Genomic DNA, 19,776 nt, shown 5'->3' with positions numbered 1-19,776 from the left:
ACTTTCAAGGATTGAATTTTGTCCACTTTACAAACAGCCTTGGAAATTCACTCTCTACTTTCAATGGATATTTAGAAAGCTGCTTCCACAGAAAATCATGTAGCTGTATTTCAAGCAATCCCATCAATGTCATTAGAATGGAAATCTCAGACATTCAGAAAACACCATGTCAAATGCCCCTGTTCCTCCTCAGCCACATCTGCATGTACTCAATCCCACCAGCCCCATAGCAAAACACCAATAAAGCTGTGTCCCATCATGGCAAAACAGATCCTTTAAACTGTCCCTGCTCTGTGAAAGACTACTGCAAAATGAGGGAAACTCTGCCTCTGCTCTTTGTGGACATAGGAGAAGGAAAAGCATGTAGGCAGAATGGATGCAGGTATCTATTTCTACTCTACTGCACAGTCTGCTTCATACATACAATTCCTAGATTCTTCTTGGCCCATCCAACTTCCAGCAGTGGCACTTTCTCCAATACCACACCAGTAATCAGCTCCTGAAAGTTTCATCATCCCTAGAGCCGAGGCACAGCTGCCTCATCTCATTCTGAATGCCATTACTTACAATAAACCTGGTTTTTGCACTAGGTGACATTCCAAACTCAGAGCAAAGTGTCTGCTGTCTGCTGAAATGCCCAATCCTTGAAGATGAGCCTGTAGCTCTCCCAGTCTCCAGAGCCCTGCAGACACCATTGCTGCCCATCTCTGACCTGGCCATTCAAGGTGCTTGTCAAGATGCTCTTCAAAGCCTTTGCACACCTGAGCTCTGCTGCCACTCAGAACCCTGCACAGTTTCCCTCAGGTCAGGGAAATTTGGAAGCTTTGGGAACTCCAGGCACCTGGCAGCCTTGGAGCAGGGGGACTCCACAGTCCCAGCCTCTCCATCTCCAGGGGCAAAACAGCTGCAGAGTTAAAAACACTGCTGTACTTGCTGCAGGTGGTCAACACTTGATGTGTCACCAGGAAAACCCCATCACCCTGACTGCTCAGAGAGGCAGAGGGAGCCAAATGTCTGCCCTGAAACATCAGCTCAGTTCTCATCCTCTCCAAACATATTCCACAAGAAATAAGAACTTGCACCCACCCCGAAAAGAAACAACTCTTGTGCTTTGCTACAGACTGAAACAGGAAAATACTCCAGGGCCCAAAGCATCCCAAAGTGCAGAAGGGAGTGCCCTGGCCCCAGGTATGAGAGATTGGCTTCAGAAAGTTCAGCAGACAACCTGCCCTGGCCCACAACATCATCCAGGTCTGGGTCTGTAACAGGAGCTCTGAAAATCCCACTGGCAGGACAACCTTTATTTCTCCCACTCAGGGATTCTGATTCTTGCATTGGAGGGAGGATTCTTTTCATAAACCCTCTCAACATTCATCCCAGCACCTGGGAAGCCAAGATTGCATCAAATCAATTCCTACCTGATGTTGCTGTTCTGGTTGCCTCTTGGCTGCATTTTAGAGCCTCAGTTTGAGTCAGCTTCTCTGGAAGAGAACAAACAGATATTCACCATCTGCAGGAGTTCATGATTAAAGCAGAGGCCACGATCTGCAGGGACTTGCTACCCTCAGAGCCTGGAATACCCTACTGGCAGTGCTCCTAACATCAATGATCCAAATGTGGGCATTACACATAGCTGAGAATGGGGGGAACCGAGAGATCCATGTCCCCCTTCCCCCAGTGGTGATGCTGCATTTCAGGTCAGCTCTAAACTCCAGATTTGGCCAGGAGCATGACAAACCAGGCCACCACTGCTGCAGGCTCCAGGATATTTGGTTCAATTTTCAGAACAAATGTGCCCTAAGAACCCTGCTTTTAGATGACCAAATGTGACAGTGGTTATCTTTTTTCTTCTGTCTTCACTTAGAGTCAGAACTGAATGTTCAAAAGACAAATTTCTTGTTCAGACTTAGTTGTTTATTAAATCTTATCTAAAGTATGGAGAGTTCTTCCACACTTCGAGCTATTAGGCCAAAAGTAGGAAAACTGAGGTGAATTTAGCTAGTAACAAAGTCTTTTAAAAGCTAACTATCCAATTAAGAACAAGCATCTATATTATTTATACTTTTGACTCAATAACTAAACACTTGTGACCCACAGTGCAGCACTAACTATCCAACCAAAACCCGCTACCTGAAATCATGAAGAAGAAGGAACAAGAAGGAAAAAAAGAAAACAAACAATGCCCAGGAACCTCCATCTTGTTCCATACCCATTACTATATTCTGAAACCCCAAATTCCAAACCCTTCACCATGTGAAATTACACACTTCTATTCTAACTACACACCAGTGATTCTAACTTGATCACTCTAATTTGGAAGCCTTCTCCAAGGCCTCAAGTCAAAAGCAGTGTTCTTTTGAGAGTCAGTGTCAGAAAGCACAGAAAGTTCAAAATTCCCAGGCTTCAAAGTTCCAACACAAATGGGCCTCACATAAATGGCAGCAATTTTGGAAAGGGGAATGAAAGAAAAGGAGGGAAATAAAGTCCTGAAAACACAGCTCTAGATAAAAAGATAACGAGATCCTCTCAGCAGAAGTAAAAAAATTCAAACTGGCTGAAATAGGACTGAGAGCATTTCCATTTCAATTTGTGACATTCATTTACAGCATCTCACACTCCAGAGAGAGCAGAATGATTTCTTGCTGGGGAGAAGGCTACAGGAGTTTTCTGTGCAGTCTTGTGAGCCACCCCACTTAGAGCAAGTGGTGTGGAACAGGAGCACAGACACTTGGGGAAGAGCTGGAGCAGCTGAGCTCCAAGCCATGGCTGTAACACCAGGGAAGGGACCAGCAGGGAACCATTCTGCAAGCCACAGAATGGGAATCCTGTGGATGGGGATCCTGCCAGAGCCCCACCTCCCCCTGCAGCTGGCAAGCCTCACAAGAGACACTGACACCAAGCTAAGAGGACACACCTGGAAGCAAACAAACACTGCATCTTTGTTCCTCCCTCACGAGCATGAAAACCATCCTGCTGGCTGGGAAATAAAGTGCCTTCAAAGAACATGGTGCCCACTGGAATTTCAAGAGAAACAAAAGTGGGAGAAGTAGGAAGTGCATGCAGGGAGAAGTCATTCCAACTTTCTTCCCATATCTGCTGAATGGACCTGGCATTGGCAGAACTTGGGCAGAGAGAGATGCATGCACACATGTGAATAAACAGCATGACAGGGAAGCCTGCCCTGTCACCAGCTTATCCTTGACATGGCCACAAAGCACACAAGTGGCCAGCAGGAAAATCTAGATTTCACTAAACTGTCCAAAAGTTGTGCAAATGCCCTTGAGAGGGCCGGGTTTTTGACCACACTATTCCCACAAGGCACAAATGCTCCTGCAACCAGGCTGTGCTTCTGAACACAAGCTTGCCTCACTCTGGAGAGGAAAGCAGGTACCCAAGTACCCTGGTGGGAATTCCTACAAGCTTTGGACAGGGCTGTTTTTGGCCAGGCTCATTTCTGCATCCCTTAGCAGGACATATTTGATTGCTCTTCTTTCTGCCTTGTCCATCCAGCTCCAGGCAAAGAGCTGCTCTAGTGGAACAAGGAAGCTTGGAAACTGCTTGAAAACTGCTTAGAAACTTGATGTACCCATCTCAAGAGCTTTTCTTTCAAATGTTGCTATCACTAACGTTCCCATGATATTTTTATGGGCAAAGCTTGGTGTTTTACATATATATTTGAAGCAACAATTTGACATCCAGTCAGGGAACATACTGGACTCATAGAACCAGAGAACCATAAATCTATAGAACCACAGAATGCTTTACATTGGAAGAGGCCTTAAATGTCACCAGATTCTGCCCCTCTGCCATGGGCAGGGACACTTTTCACTAGACCAGGTTTCTCAAAGGCCTGTCAGACCTGGCCTTGAATGATTTAAACATTCTGGTGGCTGTTGTACTTATATAAATATAACATATGAATATACATACATGGCTATTATAATGATAACAGCCATGAGCCTTGAAACTGGAAAAATAACAAATCAATAACTTTGCCTTCACTTTGGGGTGTGGGTGTTTCCACAAGGGCTTTGCCACCTCCTTCTGGAGTACCTGGCTGCCACAATTCAACTGCCAGAACAGCCCCTGGCAGCTGCTCCCATTCCCAATGGGGCAATCCCAGGCCACATCTGGAGCAGTTGCTGCAAGCACTGCCCAGGAAAAGCAAAAAATAAAGTTCCCCCTGACACACATCTGCTGGCTCTGCCCTCAGCCCTCTCCTTCTCAGTGCTGGCACCTTTTGGCAGCACATGGGGCAGAACCAAGGGCCCTCTGTGCTCCCCATGTCACCCTCCTTTCCCAGGGATTGGTTTGGAGACATTTGGGATTAAAGCATCAGCAGCAGCAGCACGGCCTGCTGCAACCTTGTAATTTGTCCTGATCTAAGCTGGGGAATAATAATCCTAAATATTTGCTATATAAAGAATGCCTTAAAGGTAATTTCCCTGGTTAGTGGCTCTTTCTCAGCACACTGCTGCCAGCTTGCAGGAGCAGGAGCATTGGCTTTGAAGATGCTCCTGTTGATGCCCAGCGCTGGTGGCCAGCAGGGACATCCGTGCCCAGCCAGTTTGCCCCTTGGTAGCCAAGTGCAGAATTACCTGGCACAAGCCGGCCGTGTGGGCGAGGAATTCCTCCCCTGTGGCAATGAATGCTCTGCCAAACAGGCTTTGGGGGCAGAGCAGAGCTCCGGGATGGAGCGGGCAGAGCAGAGCTCCGGGATGGAGCGGGCAATGCAGAGCTCCGGGATGGAGTGGGCAGAGCAGAACTCCGGGATGGAGCGGGCAATGCAGAGCTCCGGGATGGAGCGGGCAATGCAGAGCTCCGGGATGGAGCGGGCAGAGCAGAGCTCCGGGATGGAGCGGGCAATGCAGAGCTCCGGGATGGAGCGGGCAGAGCAGAGCTCCGGGATGGAGCGCTCAGCGCTGCCGCAGCCCCAGTGCGGCTCTGCCGTTGGCACCGCCCGGCTGGCAACGGAGCGTCCCGGGCACGGAACGGGCAAACGGGCACGGGACGGGCACGGAACGCTCGCCCGCAGCCCCGGCCCCGCCCGGCAGCAGCGCACGGGTTGTCCCCAAGTGCCACCAAGCCCTGCCCGGCTGTCCCCGAGTGATGAATCCCACAAACCTGGTTTGCGGGGTTTTTTGGTTTTTTTTTTTTTTTTTTTTTTTTTTTTTTTTTTTTTTTTTTTTGAGCTTACTGTGCTGTCAGGCACTGACTCCCTGGAAAACCCTGCTTTTGACCTGAGGCCTTGAAAACGGCTTCTAAATATGAGTGGTGAAATAAAAATCACGAGTGTGTAGTGAAATAGAAGTGTGTGCTTTCACAGGGTAACAGGTTTTAAATTTTAGGTTTTTATAGTATAGTAATAAGTATGGGACAATATGAAAGATTTTGAGAGTTGTCTCTTTCGGTGTTCATCTTCCTTCTTCATCATGAGTTTCAGGTAATAGTTTCTAGTTAGTCAGCATCACCATAAAAATCATAAAAATCGGATTATTGGCTTAAAAGGATAAATAATATGTGTTAACTCTCTATTGAACTGTTTAGCTTTAAAAAACCTTGTAGCATCTTTCCATTTTTTCTGAGCTAGAAACGCTGTTGAACGCTCTGTAATTTCTGATAAAATTTAATAAACAACCAAGCCCAAACACGAGAAAAAACCTTTCCATCTGTTAATCCTAACTCTAAGAAAAAGAAAATTAAAACAACCAAAACCAAGCCACTAATTAAGTGGTGCCAAAGTCCCACCATTGCTACACCCGAGTGCCACCGAGCCCCCGAGCCCTGCCCGGCAGCCGGGAAGGAGCCGCTGAGGAGCCCCCAGGGAGCAGGGCCAGAGCTGCGGCTGCTTTGTCCAAAAGCTTGGGGACATTCCGTGAAAAAAAGCTGAGAAATTCAATTCTAGGACCTGCACGCCTTGTGAGCCTTGAGTACTGATGGAAAATTAGGAAGGCTCCATCCCAGTGCAGACAGGAGCACCCCTGGACTGGGGACTCTTCAACAAGAATTTCATGTGTAAATTATTTGTCACTGGGATAAAAAAACAGAACTCCACAGCAACCCAACTAATCTATATCATTCACAAATTCTGTATGTTTCTATCAAGTACAGAGAATTCTTGAAATACCTAATGTGAGAGAAGCTTTTTCCACAAGAGTAACTCCATCAGACGGGGAATGAAGTATTAAATCATCTCAGCCAAACAGAAACAATGAATCCAAAATAGTCAGAATCAACATGCCACTGATAAGACACAACTCATGTCCAAGAATTCCTCATTTGCTAAACAAATCAAGGAGATCTGCGCTGAAAAATAATTCCCAGATGATTTTTTCATAGATCAGATTCCTGTAGCTCAGCTGCTCCACCTGCCTTCCAGCTCTCCAATCCTCTTTTGCGTTTTATTGTCATACTGCAAATCTACAAAAGAAACTTTTCTGAGAAAACAGGGAATTTCCTATTAAATTTCTCTTTAGGAGAGCTTCCAGCCACAGCAGTAAGAGCAGTGTTTGCTGCCTGCCCTGAGCAGAGACACAATACCTATTGCCCAGCCTCTTTCCCACCTAACCTACTTTCCTAGTCTGAACTTTGTAGCCACAGTCACTGGAAATAAAATCAGAGCTTTAACTGTACTTTGCATATTTTCAGTTTTATTCTAAAATTTTCTACTTCATCCTCTTGAAATGTACAGTTTTGTTTTAAAGTGCATACTTTTTTTTTCCTCCTTGAGTATTTTATCCCAGAGGCATTAGTGCTATCATTGATGGGCTTGGTCACTGCCAAGGGTGGGTACATCTTGGTTTTATTTTAAATGCACCTTTTCATGTTTACTCAAGAAAAGAAAAGTGAAAAATGCTAAAAATCAATCCCATAAAGCCAAGTTTTATGATTATTGACAGCAATATGGAACAGAATGAGGTTTATTCCATCCTAACCCGTTTATTTATTTAATTTTATGAATTCTGATTGTTTGATGCTGTGATATAAAACATGTCTTGTTTTCTTCTGCTGCTCCCAACATTTGAACATCACTGTGAGAACTGCTGGGCAGCCTCTGCCAGCTCCTGCCCAGCCCGTGGCACCTGTGGGCCTGCACTGACAGCCCTGCCCCGGGCTCTGCTGGGCTCTGGGCCAGCACAGAGGCCGGGCAGGGCTGGCCATGGCCGGGAACAGGCCCTGAGCCCCGCAGGAGGATGGAGCTGGGCCACAGCCAAACTCAGCCCAGGCCAAAGCTGGGCTCAGCAGCCAGGGCTGGCAAGGGCTGGGGACAGAGGCTGGCGCTGACAAATGTCCTGGGCCCCCTCCCTGCTCTGTGCAGGCCACCAAGGGCACAGAGCAGCCTCCTCTCTGGGCCACTTGCCTGTTTGCAATGCCTTCCCCAGGCGCTGGCCCTGCCCCACAAGGCCTGGGCTGAGTCCTGCCCCTGCCCGCTCAGCCAGGCTGACATGGACACTGCTGCTTTCTCTGGCAGGCTCTCTCAGGCCAGCCCAGCTCCCTGCAAGCTGTGCCAGCTGCCCTGAGCTCTGTGCAGCACCAAGGGCCTCTCCCCAGCACAGCCCAGCCGGCTCTGGCCCCACAGCTCTGCTCAGGCCAGGGGGCTCTGGGCAGTGGCCCCACGGCCTCAGCCCCTGCCAAGGGCACAGCAGCAGCTGCAGCTGCGAGAGGACTCAGCCCCAGCCATGGGGAAGGTGCTTGGCCAAGGCAAAAGGAGGCTCCCTGTGTGCCCTGCTCTCCTCTCCCTGAGCTCCTGAGAGCTCTGCAGCCCCTCCTGCCATCCCATCTGCCCAGGCCAGCACAACAGCCCCGGCCTTGGGGCCCTCCAGAGCTGCACCTGATCCAGGCCCAGGACCCATCCCAAAGCTGGGATTCGCCATTGGAATGAGCTGCCCAGAGTGAGTGTGTCACCATCCCTGGAAGTGTTTCAGGAAACACTTGATGTGGCATTGAGTGCCATGGTCTGGGTGACAAGGTGGTGTTGGGTCACAGGTGGCACTTGATGCTCTCCAAGGTCTTTTCCAGCCTGGGTGATTCTCTGATGGCTGTGACACTGCAGGGCCCTGGGGCAGCATGGGGCCATTGTGACACTGCAGGGCCTCATGGAACTGAGAGGACCAGAGTGACACTGTGTATGACGTGGCACCACAGAGCCAAGGGGCCACTGTGACACTGTGGGGCTACATGGAAGCAAGGAGTCCATGGTGACAGTCTGGGTCCTGGTGGAACCACAGAGGCCACTGTGACACTGCAGGGCCTTGTGGAACCAAGGGGCCATTGTGCCACTGCAGAACCAAGGAGAGCCTTGTGAGAGCCTGGGGCCCAATGGATTCAAGGGGCCATTGTTCTATTGCAAGGTCTCTGGGAACAAAGGGAACAATTGTGACACTGTGGTGCCCCATGGAACCAAGGGTCCCTCTTGACACTGCAGGATCTTGTGTAACCAGGGCTCCATTGTGACACTGCAGCACCAAGGAATTCATGGTGGCACTCACAAAGGTCATGGAACCAAAGATCCATTGTGACAGTGTGTGGCCCAAGGATCCAAAGGACTTTGGGACACCAAGCAGTGTCATGGAACCAAAGGGACATTGTGACACTGAGAGACCTCATGGAATCATGGAGATGACTGTGACACTCCAGGGCCTCATGGAACTGTGAAGACACCAAACTGGGTTTGAGTGTTGATCTGCTGTAGGGTAGGAGGCTCTGCAGAGGGACCCAGACAGACTGGATCCAGGGTCCAAAGACAACAACAAGAGGATTAATAAGACCAGGTTTCAGGTCCTGCACTTTGACCACAACAACCCCTGCAGTGCTACAGGCTGGGGACAGAGTGGCTGGACAGCAGCCAGGCAGAAAGGGACCTGGGGGCACTGATGGACAGCAGGCTGGACATGAGCCAGCAGTGTGCCCAGGTGGCCAAGAAAGCCAATGGCTCCTGGCCTGGATCAGGAATGGTGTGGCCAGCAGGAGCAGGGCAGTGATTGTTCCCATGTGCTCAGCACTGGTTGGGCAGCACCTCGAATGCTGTGTCCAGTTCTGGGCCTCCCAATTTAGGAAGGACATGGAGGGGCTGGAGTGTGTCCAGAGAAGGGCAACAAGGCTGGTGAGGGGTCTGGAACCTGCAGACAATTCCTGAAGCATCTGTAGGATGATCCTGCACCCCAAGGGATCTTCCCATGGTACAAAATCGTAAACTGGAATGACGAGTGGGGCCAGAGAGGGAAGGGCAAACAGAGATGGGCTGTTTAGAGGGGAGGGGATGGGGATGGGCAATAGGAAGAAATCTTGATTTGAAAACAGCAAAGAAAGCAAAGGTGAAGCCAAGGAAATGCTCAGGGCAGTTTGGGGGTGGCTGCCAGGCAGCCCTGGCTCTGAGCAACAACATCTACAGTGGGACAGGAAACTCACAGATGATGGGTACAAACTTTCTGGCTGATTTCAGAGGCCACGACAAACCCGAGTGGTTTCCCTGCCAGCCCCCAGCCCTTGCTGGCCCCAGGGGCTGATGGCATTTGTGCTCACTCAGCTCCATGTCCCCACAGCAGAACCATGGGGGTGCTGAGCCTGCTGTGTGCAATGCAAACAGGGGCTCCTGAGCCAGTGCTGCCGTGTGTGTGCCTGCAAGGATGCAGCTCCTGTGTGAGCTGGGGGAGAGGCCAGGGCTGCAGAGGGGGGATGTTGTTGGCAGGTGCATGAGGACGCTCTGGGACGCTGCCCTGGGGTGTCCAGCGCAGTGGGGATGGATCAGCGCCTGCTCTGCTGCTCCTTGCCAGGGTGTCCCCCTTGCAGGGAGCTTGCAGAGCACCAGCCATGCTGTTTGCCCCCAGCCTGCCCAGCAGCCTGGGGCTGCTCCCGGGGCTTTTCTGTGCTCAGCATTGGGCTGGCCAAGGGTTGTGGAGCGAGCCTGGCCAAGGAGCCTGGAGCCCCCAGGCCCTGGCCTGAGGCGTCAGCGCTGCCCCAGCAGTGCCCATGGCCTGTCCCTGCTGCAGCCCCGGCACTGCCACCCCCAGGGCTGTGCCCGGCCCCGAGAGCACTCAGGCCCTGCAGCAACACGAGGGCCAGGAGGGCAGCGGGGCAGTGGCACGGGAGCAGCACTGGCAACACCAAGTTGGCACTGATCTGCCCCAGCTCTTCACACAGACATTGCTGCTGCAGCTCCAGGGAAGGGAAGAAAAGGGGGAGCTCTGGACAAAACTTTGCAGGGTGAAAGAACCTTTAGTTCGTTTTAAGTTGCCAGGAGTACAGCCCCTCATTCACACAGTCTGTGACCACAGGGAATGTGGAGATAAATAAAATCAGAATTGGTTTAAATAATGACATTACTTTATGGACAATATTGAAATAGTACACTAAAGAAAAGCAACGTCCAAAATCAAACCAACAAGAACAATTAAGATGAATTTTATTGCACATGATTTGCAGAAACTGGCAAGTAGTTTAAGGTTTCTGAAGCCATCCAGTGATCAGTGTCCACATTGCAACCTTGAGCTCCTGGTTCCTCAGGCTGTAGATGAAGGGATTCAGGGTTGGAGCCAAAACTGAGTACAGGACTGACACTGCCAGATCCAGGGATGGGGAGGAGGTGGAGGGGGGCTTCAGGTAGGCAAACAAGTCAGTACTAACGAACACAGAGACCACAGCAAGGTGAGGGAGGCAGGTGGAAAATGCTTTGTGCCTTCCCTGCTCAGAGGGGATCCTCAGAACAGCAGTGATGATCTGCACATAGGAGAAAACCATGAACACAAAACTGCCAAATACCAAAGAGGCACTAAAAGCAATGAGCCCAAGTTCTCTGAGATAGGATTTGGAGCAGGTGAGCTTGAGGATGTGTGGGATTTCACAGAAGAATCCCCCCAGGGCATTGCCATGGCACAGGGGCAGGGAAAATGTATTGCCTGTGTGCAGCAGAGCATTGAGAAAGGCACTGGCCCAGGCAGCTGCTGCCATGTGGGCACAAGCTCTGCTGCCCAGGAGGGTCCCGTAGTGCAGGGGTTTGCAGATGGACACGTAGCGGTCGTAGCACATGATGGTCAGGAGGGCAAGCTCTGATCCAAGGAAGAAGAATATCAGAAATACCTGTGCTGCACATCCTGCATAGGAGATGTGTCTGGTGTTCCAGAGGGAATTGTGCATGGCTTTGGGGACAGTGGTGCAGATGGAGCCCAGGTCAGTGAGGGCCAGGTTGAGCAGGAAGAAGAACATGGGGGTGTGCAGGTGGTGGCCGCAGGCTACGGCACTGATGATGAGGCCGTTGGCCAGGAGGGCAGCCAGGGAGATGGCCAGGAAGAGGCAGAAGTGCAGGAGCTGCAGCTGCCGCGTGTCTGCCAATGGCAGCAGGAGGAAGTGGCTGATGGAGCTGCTGTTGGACATTTCCTCACTCTGGGCATTGTGGGCTGTTAAAAGAACACATTGATATGCTGGGAGACATTTCCTTGAGACAATCCTGTACAATTCAGATAGGAATCCTCTCAAAACTGCTTTTCTTCCTGTGGGGGAGCTTCACTAAATATTTTTCTGTTTAGTTTTATGCTGCTGAGTTACTGCCTCATCTTCAACATTACCCTCAGCCTGAGCACTGGAGAACACAAAGGGAAAACACGTCTCTTTGAGCCCCAGTACAGTCAGACATCCTGGTCCCACATAGGTGCCTCTTGCTCATTTCACCCTCATTTAACCCTCTATTTCAGGGTTATCACCCTTAAAACTGTCTGGAAAGATAAAGTTGACTCTTTGAATGGTCCTGTTTTTAAGTCAGTTTCTGTAAACCCACTCTTACCCTGGGCAGCTGGACAGGGAGCATATCCAGGCTTCCTGTGGCTCTCTGCTGCCTGCAGTTCTGCCTACTGGGAGCTGTTTCTCTCTATCCAAGCCTTGTCCCTGCCAGTGCTGCCAGAGCCCAGCCCAGCCCTGGGGGCTCAGCTATGCCCTGCACACCCCTCCCAGCACAGGGCACTGCCCAGGGCCATCTCCCTGCCAGCAGGGCCTTAAGGGCAGCTCACACAAACTGAGATGCTGCAAGCCAAGGTGCTGCTGCTGCTGTCTGGAGGCACAGGAGGCTGAGGAGGCACTTTGTGAGGGAGATGGGAGGCAGATGTGCTGATGCCCAGGGGGACAGTGCAGGAGTGTCAGTGACACAGACACACCTGACAGCCCCTTTGCCTTGCCTTGAGGAGAAAGCTGAGAGCAGCCCTGGCCATGCAGCACCATCTCCACAGCAGGAGGGATCTGCCCTGATGGGGGTGGCTCCTTGCACCTCCAACTTCTCCCCACAGCCCATGGGGAGCTGCCAGACAGGCTGAGAGCTGTCCCTGGCAGGTGGCACAAGAGCCCTGAGGGCTCTGCAGGAGCTGCTCTGCAGGACAGCCCTGGGCAGCCCTGGCTGCAGCCCCAGCTTCAGCCCCTGCAGCCGTCCCTGGCAGCAGGAGCCGTCCTGCCCTGTCCCTTTGACGGTGCCCAGGGCAGCCCCCTCTGCAGCACATCCTCATCCTCACTCACCGTGTCCAGGGCTGTGAAGATGTTTCCCCAAGTGCAGTCTCAGCTCAATGTCTTCCCAGTCCTGATTGCCTTGAGCCTGTCTGTGCCTGGCTCCTGTGCCCTCAGTGCCTGCAGGCAGTGCCCTCAGCCCTGCTGGGCTGGCAGAGGAGCTGCTCCTCAGCAGAAATGTCTTTTTGAAGCTTCTCTTGGTTCACCTTGGGAGCTGCCTCTGTGCCAGGAGCCCAGCCCAGCTCAGCAGCACAGACACAGCACAAGGACTTTAATGAATCTCTTGGTTCATTAAATGTTTACATCATAATCATTCCCTGAGAGAGTGTTCCAAAACCTTCTCAAGAACTCAAATTAAAATGCTGTAGTTTCTTGAAGTTTTAATGGGTCCCAATGAGGGACACAACTGAGAAAATGTCCCCAGGTTCCAGTTAGAGCAGGAAATTCGAGGCAGAGATGACAGGTGAGGACAAAGAAATGTCAAGTCTTTCCCTTTTGACAGCAATTCTTTTAGTAGTTTATAGTAGTAGTTTATAGAATCATGCCCCCAATTATCTACTTTAATTAGTCCCTTGAGAGCTTTGTATTAACACTCAGTGGGGCTCATTAATACTTTGAGACTCTTAAGGTTTGGGTTTGGCTTTTGCCTTGGAGTCTCTGAGAGCTTCGTGCAATCATGGTCTCCAATTATCTGCTTTAATTAGTCCCTTGAGAACCTTTGTCAGTAACAACACTCAGTGGGGCTCATTAATGCTTCAAGGTACTCAGTTTTTTTAAGGTACTTGGAGTTTCCCTTTTGACACCAACTCTTTCAGTAGTTTATGCAATCATGGCTCCAATTATCTGCTTTATTGAGTCCCTTGAGAGCTTTGTATTGACACTCAGTGGGGCTCATTAATACTTTGAGATACTCAAGATTTTAGTTCTTTAGTGACACGGCTCTTCATTCTTTTTCCTCAGTCTCATTTGGGTTAGGAACAATAATTCTGTTGCCCACAGAGCTGATGCCTTTTTAATTCCAGAATAATGTCCCCAAGGTCCTTTGCTGTTCAGCTCTACTGTGCTGTCTGTGGCTGACAAGGCTTGGTGGGGTCCTTTCCCCTCTGGCTGGAGAGGTGCCAGGTCCCAGTCCCTGAGGGCACCCAGGCTCCTGGCTGGAATTCGTGTGGAATTCCACATCCTCAGTGTCACATCAGCCTTCACATGGAGCCCCGTGGATCATTTTCCAAAGAGCTGTTGGGGCAAACAGGGAGATTTGGTCTGGCAGGATCTGTAAAACAATATCCCATAACATCCACTTGTTCTGGCACAGAACACTTGGCTGCAGGGACACATTCCCATTGTTCTCAGCCAGGTTTCAGGAGTCAAACAGTGTTGTCTTTGCCCAGAGCTGTTCCTTCAGCTGGCCTGGGAGGGCCATTGGGCCTCTGCACCCACACTCTGGCTCCATTATTAGGACTGGTGCATCCAAACCCTTTATCTCCATCAACAGCAGTGATTTGAGCTGGATGTCCTTTTCTCACAGATGTTTTAAAAACTGTATTTAAAAAATATCAACAATTGTGCTACTCTTCCACAATTGAATATGGGGTTGAAGAATCCAATTGTTCACTGCTGTTTAGCAGAATTACTTTAATTTCTCTTTAATAATCTGCACCAATTCCTCCTTCCATGACATGAACAATTTCAAGGCCAAGACTGAGTGAGCAATCATCAAACTGAGAGGAATGTTGAATTTGTCTACAAATGAGTTGTGGATCAGCCTGTAGATAAGGCTAGCACTGAGAGATAAAAGAAACAATGGGATGGATTCCACTGATTGATGAATGGAAAGAGATATTTGCCTTTACAAACAAACTGTAAGGCTGCTGATAAACGAAATTGGATATCGAAAGATGAAAGAAGCAACGGGGGGAAAACTATGAATTCTATAAGAATTAAAAATTAAAAGGGAGGGTTATACATTAGAGGGGAATTTCAGGTATCAGGCTTTCCGGGAAGTCTGTGCCTCTCAAGTACCTCAGCCAATGGGGAAAGAGAGAGGGAAATGGGGCCGGGAAAATAGGATAAAAAGGAGGCTGCGTCCTCCAAAAATGTGAGAGATCCCAGGGGAATGTCCCATGGCCTCTCCCTTTATTCGAATAAAGCAAAAAGGACTCCTCTGTCTCCTTTTTGGACATAAACCTCTGGTGTTTGTGGATTAATTTTCCTGACAAAACCAAAGTGTCCTGGAGGAATCTGAATCACTGTTCCAGTATTGATAACTCTCACTTGCTTCTGATTTATCCTAATTAATTCCTATGCATGAAGGCCCAGCCCTGCAGCCTCTGGGGTGGCCCTGTCAGGGGCCATCACACCCGGAATAATTTCCCAGGCAGTCACAGTGTCACTGTCCTTGGCTGTATTTGCAAACTGGGTGCAGCCATGCACATCCGGGGGGTTCCCATTTCCCAGTGGGGCCATTGTTAAGGGTAGGGAGCACATCTGGGAGATGGTTTCTCTATCGGGACAGGTTCCCATCTTCTCGTTTGTTCAACTGCTCTTTTAACAACTCCTTCATCTGTTCAATGAATGATGCAGCTTATGGGTAGTCTGGTATATGAGAAACCCAGCAGTCTTAATCACTGTATTTTTCACAGAAATAAAGCATTCCACATCCTAGTGTCAGCAAACCCTGTAAAAACTGCCAATTTCATCCTTTCCTCTTTCATTCATTGTATAAAATCTCACAGTTTACCAGTGATATTCGTGTCCTGGCCAATCATTTTCAGTAGGGTATTTAGTGTTACATCCCTGAGCAGTCAAAGCTAAAAAATTACTATTTGGAGCATTATTTTACAATGTCATTATATATATGTGAAAGTATATACATAAATTTTATATTATATTATATATATATAATTATTTATTATATTATTACTCTTTCTTTTGCACAAATGAATCCAAGTTAAGATTAAAAACCTTTTTTGTTGCTACATGCAGGAGCATTTTGACAGCAATTGTTCCCTCTGTTGGTGCTTTTTCTGGGATGCTGTTAACAAAATTCATCCTCATCTTTCCAAACTCATGAGTTCTTTTCATTTTTCCATATTTTAATACATCCAGGGGTTCAGCTTCTTTCAGCTGCCTTCCCCATTGCTCACACAGTGCTCCAACCTCAGCCCACTGCAGAGCCAGCAAACTCTAGGGAAGGTTTTCCCTATACCTGGGAATTCCAGACAAGACTGATTCCTTACATTTACATTTAAAAGTAACATTTTGTGGTGATCTGGCCAGACTACACCAGCTTTGTTTTAGCAGTGGGCAGGGGCAGCAGCAGAGACACAGGCACAAGTTCAGCAATCAGTGTCATTTACTGCAGTTCAAAGCAGCAAAGAATCACAAAAGGAGAAGCTCAGCAATGCAGCCAACCATCAGCACCAAAGATTGCCTGCAGGGATTAAGAGACAGCACCAGTCACCCTCAGACTTTGCCATCAGCCAGGTGCACACATCAGCTGGGGAAGCTGTCACAGCCAAGGACTGCAGAGCCACTCCTGGACACTGGGAATTCCTGCAGGTGCCTCCAGCCACAGGTGAGGCTTCCAACCCCGCTGTGAGAGGGCCCAGCTCTGACAGTGCTGAATAAACAAACTGACAGCACTTCTAGTGCAGGAACAGCTGCTTTCATTCTCCTCTTGGGCTCCTCCCAAAGCCTGGCCAGGGCTCAAGGAGGAACCAAGGGAGCTGACTTTGACCATACAGCCCCAAACAAGGCCAGATGTCAGATTTCATGGCCTTGTCTGGTTTCTAAATGCACAAAGGTCAATCCATGTTTCACTCCTGAGTGGATACATCTATCACAGCACTAATGACCATGTATATTTGCTAATACAAGGATAACCTTTGGTTGGAAGGTTCATCCAGAGGTCACCTTTGGCCCAGGGCCTGTTGTCCAGGCCTTGGCACTTCAGGGACTGGGTTTAGTGCTGGGCTTGACAGTGCTGGCTGAACAGCTGGACTCCATGTGCTCAGAGGTCTTTTCCAACACAAAGGATTCTATAATTCCAGGATTCCATCTGCTGCATTCAGTTAGGTCCATGTTGGCAGCATTACTTTGGTCAAAAGTTCCCTCTTGGTCAGCTCTTGTGGCCTAAGGCTTCAGCTCCTTTAGCTCCTGGTGCTGAGCTGCTCATGCTGAACGAGATGGCTCAGGGAGAAGAATACAGTTCATCCAATTCCTCCTGGGACACTGAGAGGGGAGGCTGTGGAAACAGGAGCATTGTTTGCTGTGCTCTCCTCCCTGCCCTTCACACCTTTCAGCACTTTGAAGCAGCCAAGAGCTTTCTCCAAGGGTGCAGTGAAGCAGCTGCTCCTGCTCCCAGCTCTGGCTCTTCCCACTCTCTGACCTTGACTGGTTTTGTCCCTCTTGCTGTGCCCTCTGTTCCCCCTGTGCTCGGTGGCTGCTGCCCAGGACTGTGGCACTGGCACAGATCAGGGGCTCCAGCCCCTCCTTTCTGTGCCCTTGGAGCTGCCTGCTCACAGCAGCCTTTTCCATCTGGAAGCTCCACACGGACAGGGAGTCCCCACCTCTGTTCCCTGCACAACCTCCAGGAGCCCAGGGCTGCCATCTCCAGTCCCTGCTGGCCCTGGGGGCTCCCAGGTGGCCCAGGCTGCTGTGACACCACTGCACACGGGAGGGAAGAGTGGCAGGGGCTGTGTTGAAACTCAGGTCCATGTGCTGCTGCTGCTGCTGCTGCTGTGGGGGTCACTTGTCCAGCCCTGCCCCAGAGTCAGGGATCAGATCCAGGCCCTGCTGCTGCTCCCTCGGGATCAGCCACAATTTGGGGGTTGCTGTCAGTGCCAGCAGAGGCGGTGGCTGCAGCAGTGGGTGCTGACAGTGCCCCAAGCCCCGGGGCCAGAGGGGTCCCTGCGCTGGGGGCTGGGAGGGAGCTGCCCCTTGTTCTCCCTCTGCCCCACACAGAGCTGGGCTGGGCACAAGTGGGGCAGCACAGCAAACAGGAGCCTGTGAGTCTCTGCCAGCCCTGTCTGCTCAGAGTTTGGCCCTTGCAGCTCCAGGTGGACAAAGGCAGCTGCTCCTGGTCCCTCTGTGTGTCCCCGTGCTCTGCAGTGCTGCTCCATCAGTCTGAGCCCAGCAATGGGGAAAAGCCTCAGCCCTGCAGGGCCAGGAGCTGCCGGGCTCTGCCTGAGCAGCTCAGCCAGCGGGAAGGAGCTGCTCCTCATGGGAACCAGGAGCAAAGGACACTCCTTTTTTGTGGCATGTTTTCTGTTTTAAGATAAAGAAAAACGATAAAGAAAAGGAAAAAAATCTATAAAATGTGGAAGATATAAACATCCAAGTGTGCAGTGAAAAATTTTCTGTAACTTTGAATTAAGAGGTAACAGATCTTTTGAAACAGAAAACTCATTTATTGATTTGGTAAATGAGCTGCTGGCATTGATGCATCTTACTGGCCTCAGTAATCTTTTTTAAAAAGATTTTGGAGTTTGTTTTCAATATTATTATTTTAAATTGTGGTGAAACTGGTGGGAAGCAAGAAGAAATTCCTTTGTGCTCTGCCAGCTCCAAGCAGGACTGGGAATCTCAATTCTGTCACAGCCCAAATCCTTTAGAAGATGCCCTTCCTTCTCACTGTGAATGAGCTGCACATTCCCTTTGAAATTATCAGGGTTTTTTTAAAGAAAGTCTCACTTATGGCTTTTTTGCTTGGTTTGGAAGTGCAGAAGGGCAATTCTCCATCCCTCAGCTCCAGACTGCACTGCCTTAGGAGCACGGCCCACTCGCCAGGTTTTGTCCACTCGGGGCACTTCTAGAGGAAAAAGAAAGTGCAATTGCACAATTGCAGCCAAGAAGGAATGAAGAGTGGGACCAACAAAACATCCTGTGGAGATCCAGGTGTTCAGCTGGGACTGTGGAGAGTTTGGGTTCTTGCCAACTGGATGTGTGTCCCTAACTGCAATGTCTTGGCCTGCAGGAGAGTCTCCCTCACCTGCAGAAGCACAAAGCTCAGGTGCTGTGCTCGGAATGGGTTTGTCTGATGCAAAGCTGTCAGAGCCATGTGAGGGCAGAGCGGGCCCAGCCGTGCCCAGGGCTGAGCCCAGCAGAGCCCTGGCAGAGCCCAGAGCAGCCTCAGCATCTGCAGAGCCCGGCTGCAAGGAGAGAAACCAGAAACCGCCCGTCAGCTGAAGGCTCCTGTCCCCCTTGTCCCAGCTCCCGCCGTGCCCAGGCCGTGCTGGCCGTGCCCAGAGCGGTGCCCAAAGCTGCCCATCATTGCTGCCTTGGGCACAGAGCAGGAGGGCAGGGCTGTGCCCAGCCTGCAGCCAGCCATGGCACATCTAGCCCCTCAGAAACTGCCCAGAGCCAAAAAGCAGCTTGGCAGCCACTGAAGAATTCATTGCATCTGCCCCAGCAAAGGGGGGAACCTTTGGTGCCCGGCCAGGCCACGCTGTGCCCAGATCTGGGAGCATCCCCCTGGCTGTGGACTCACCCACAACTTGGGTGTGGATCTGTGCAGAAGGTGCCAGAATCCAAGTCCATCATCTTCAGCTGGCCAGGCTGAGGAAGAGATTGTCATCGTTGAGGTTGTCCTTGGTGTCTCCAGCAGCAGCCCCACCTGGTACAGCTTCTCCAGGGGCTCCTCCTTCCCTGGGGGCCAGACCAGGCTGTCAGTGCTCTGCCCAGGGCCCCAGCCATCAATGAACCAGACAAGCAAACCCAGGGTGGATGGTGGCCACCAGTGCTTGCCACACCAGGTCTCCAGCTCAGCTCCAGCCCAAGAGCTGCGTGTTCCCTTCTCATGATGCCTGCCCAGAGCTTCATGCAGGACGAAAAACAGACAAAATCTGGTTTGCTTTGCCACTGACCGTAGCTGTTACCTGCCAGGCTTCTGGATCCAACTGTGCCTGTGAATCTCCTCCATCTTCTATGGCAGATGAACACCCTGCAGCCAAGGATCACAGAAAAGATCTTCTAAGGACAGCCTGTCCAAGGGTTGCATGGACAAACACCTCTTAATAACATCTTGGCACTCTGAAGACAGAAACCAGAAATCACCAGTCAGTTGGAGAAGTTGCCCCCCTGTTCCTGTGCTCAGGCCATGCTGGGTGTGCTCAGGGTTGTGCCTAAACTTCCCCATGGATTCTCTGTTTGGAGGAGAGCAGGAGAGCAGGACATGTGCCACCTCCTCAGCAGCTGCCAGAGCAGGATGCTCACAAGCCTGCTGCTGTCTCCCAGCACTGGTATTCCCCCTGTGCCCAGAGATGAGGATCCACCTTGAGAGAGCCCTCGTGGGAA

Source organism: Sturnus vulgaris, unplaced genomic scaffold (assembly GCF_052056855.1).
Source record: "Sturnus vulgaris isolate bStuVul1 unplaced genomic scaffold, bStuVul1.hap1 Scaffold_87, whole genome shotgun sequence".
Taxonomy (NCBI): domain Eukaryota; kingdom Metazoa; phylum Chordata; class Aves; order Passeriformes; family Sturnidae; genus Sturnus; species Sturnus vulgaris.
The sequence above is the reverse complement of the archived record's forward strand: the minus strand, read 5'-3'. Positions refer to the sequence as shown.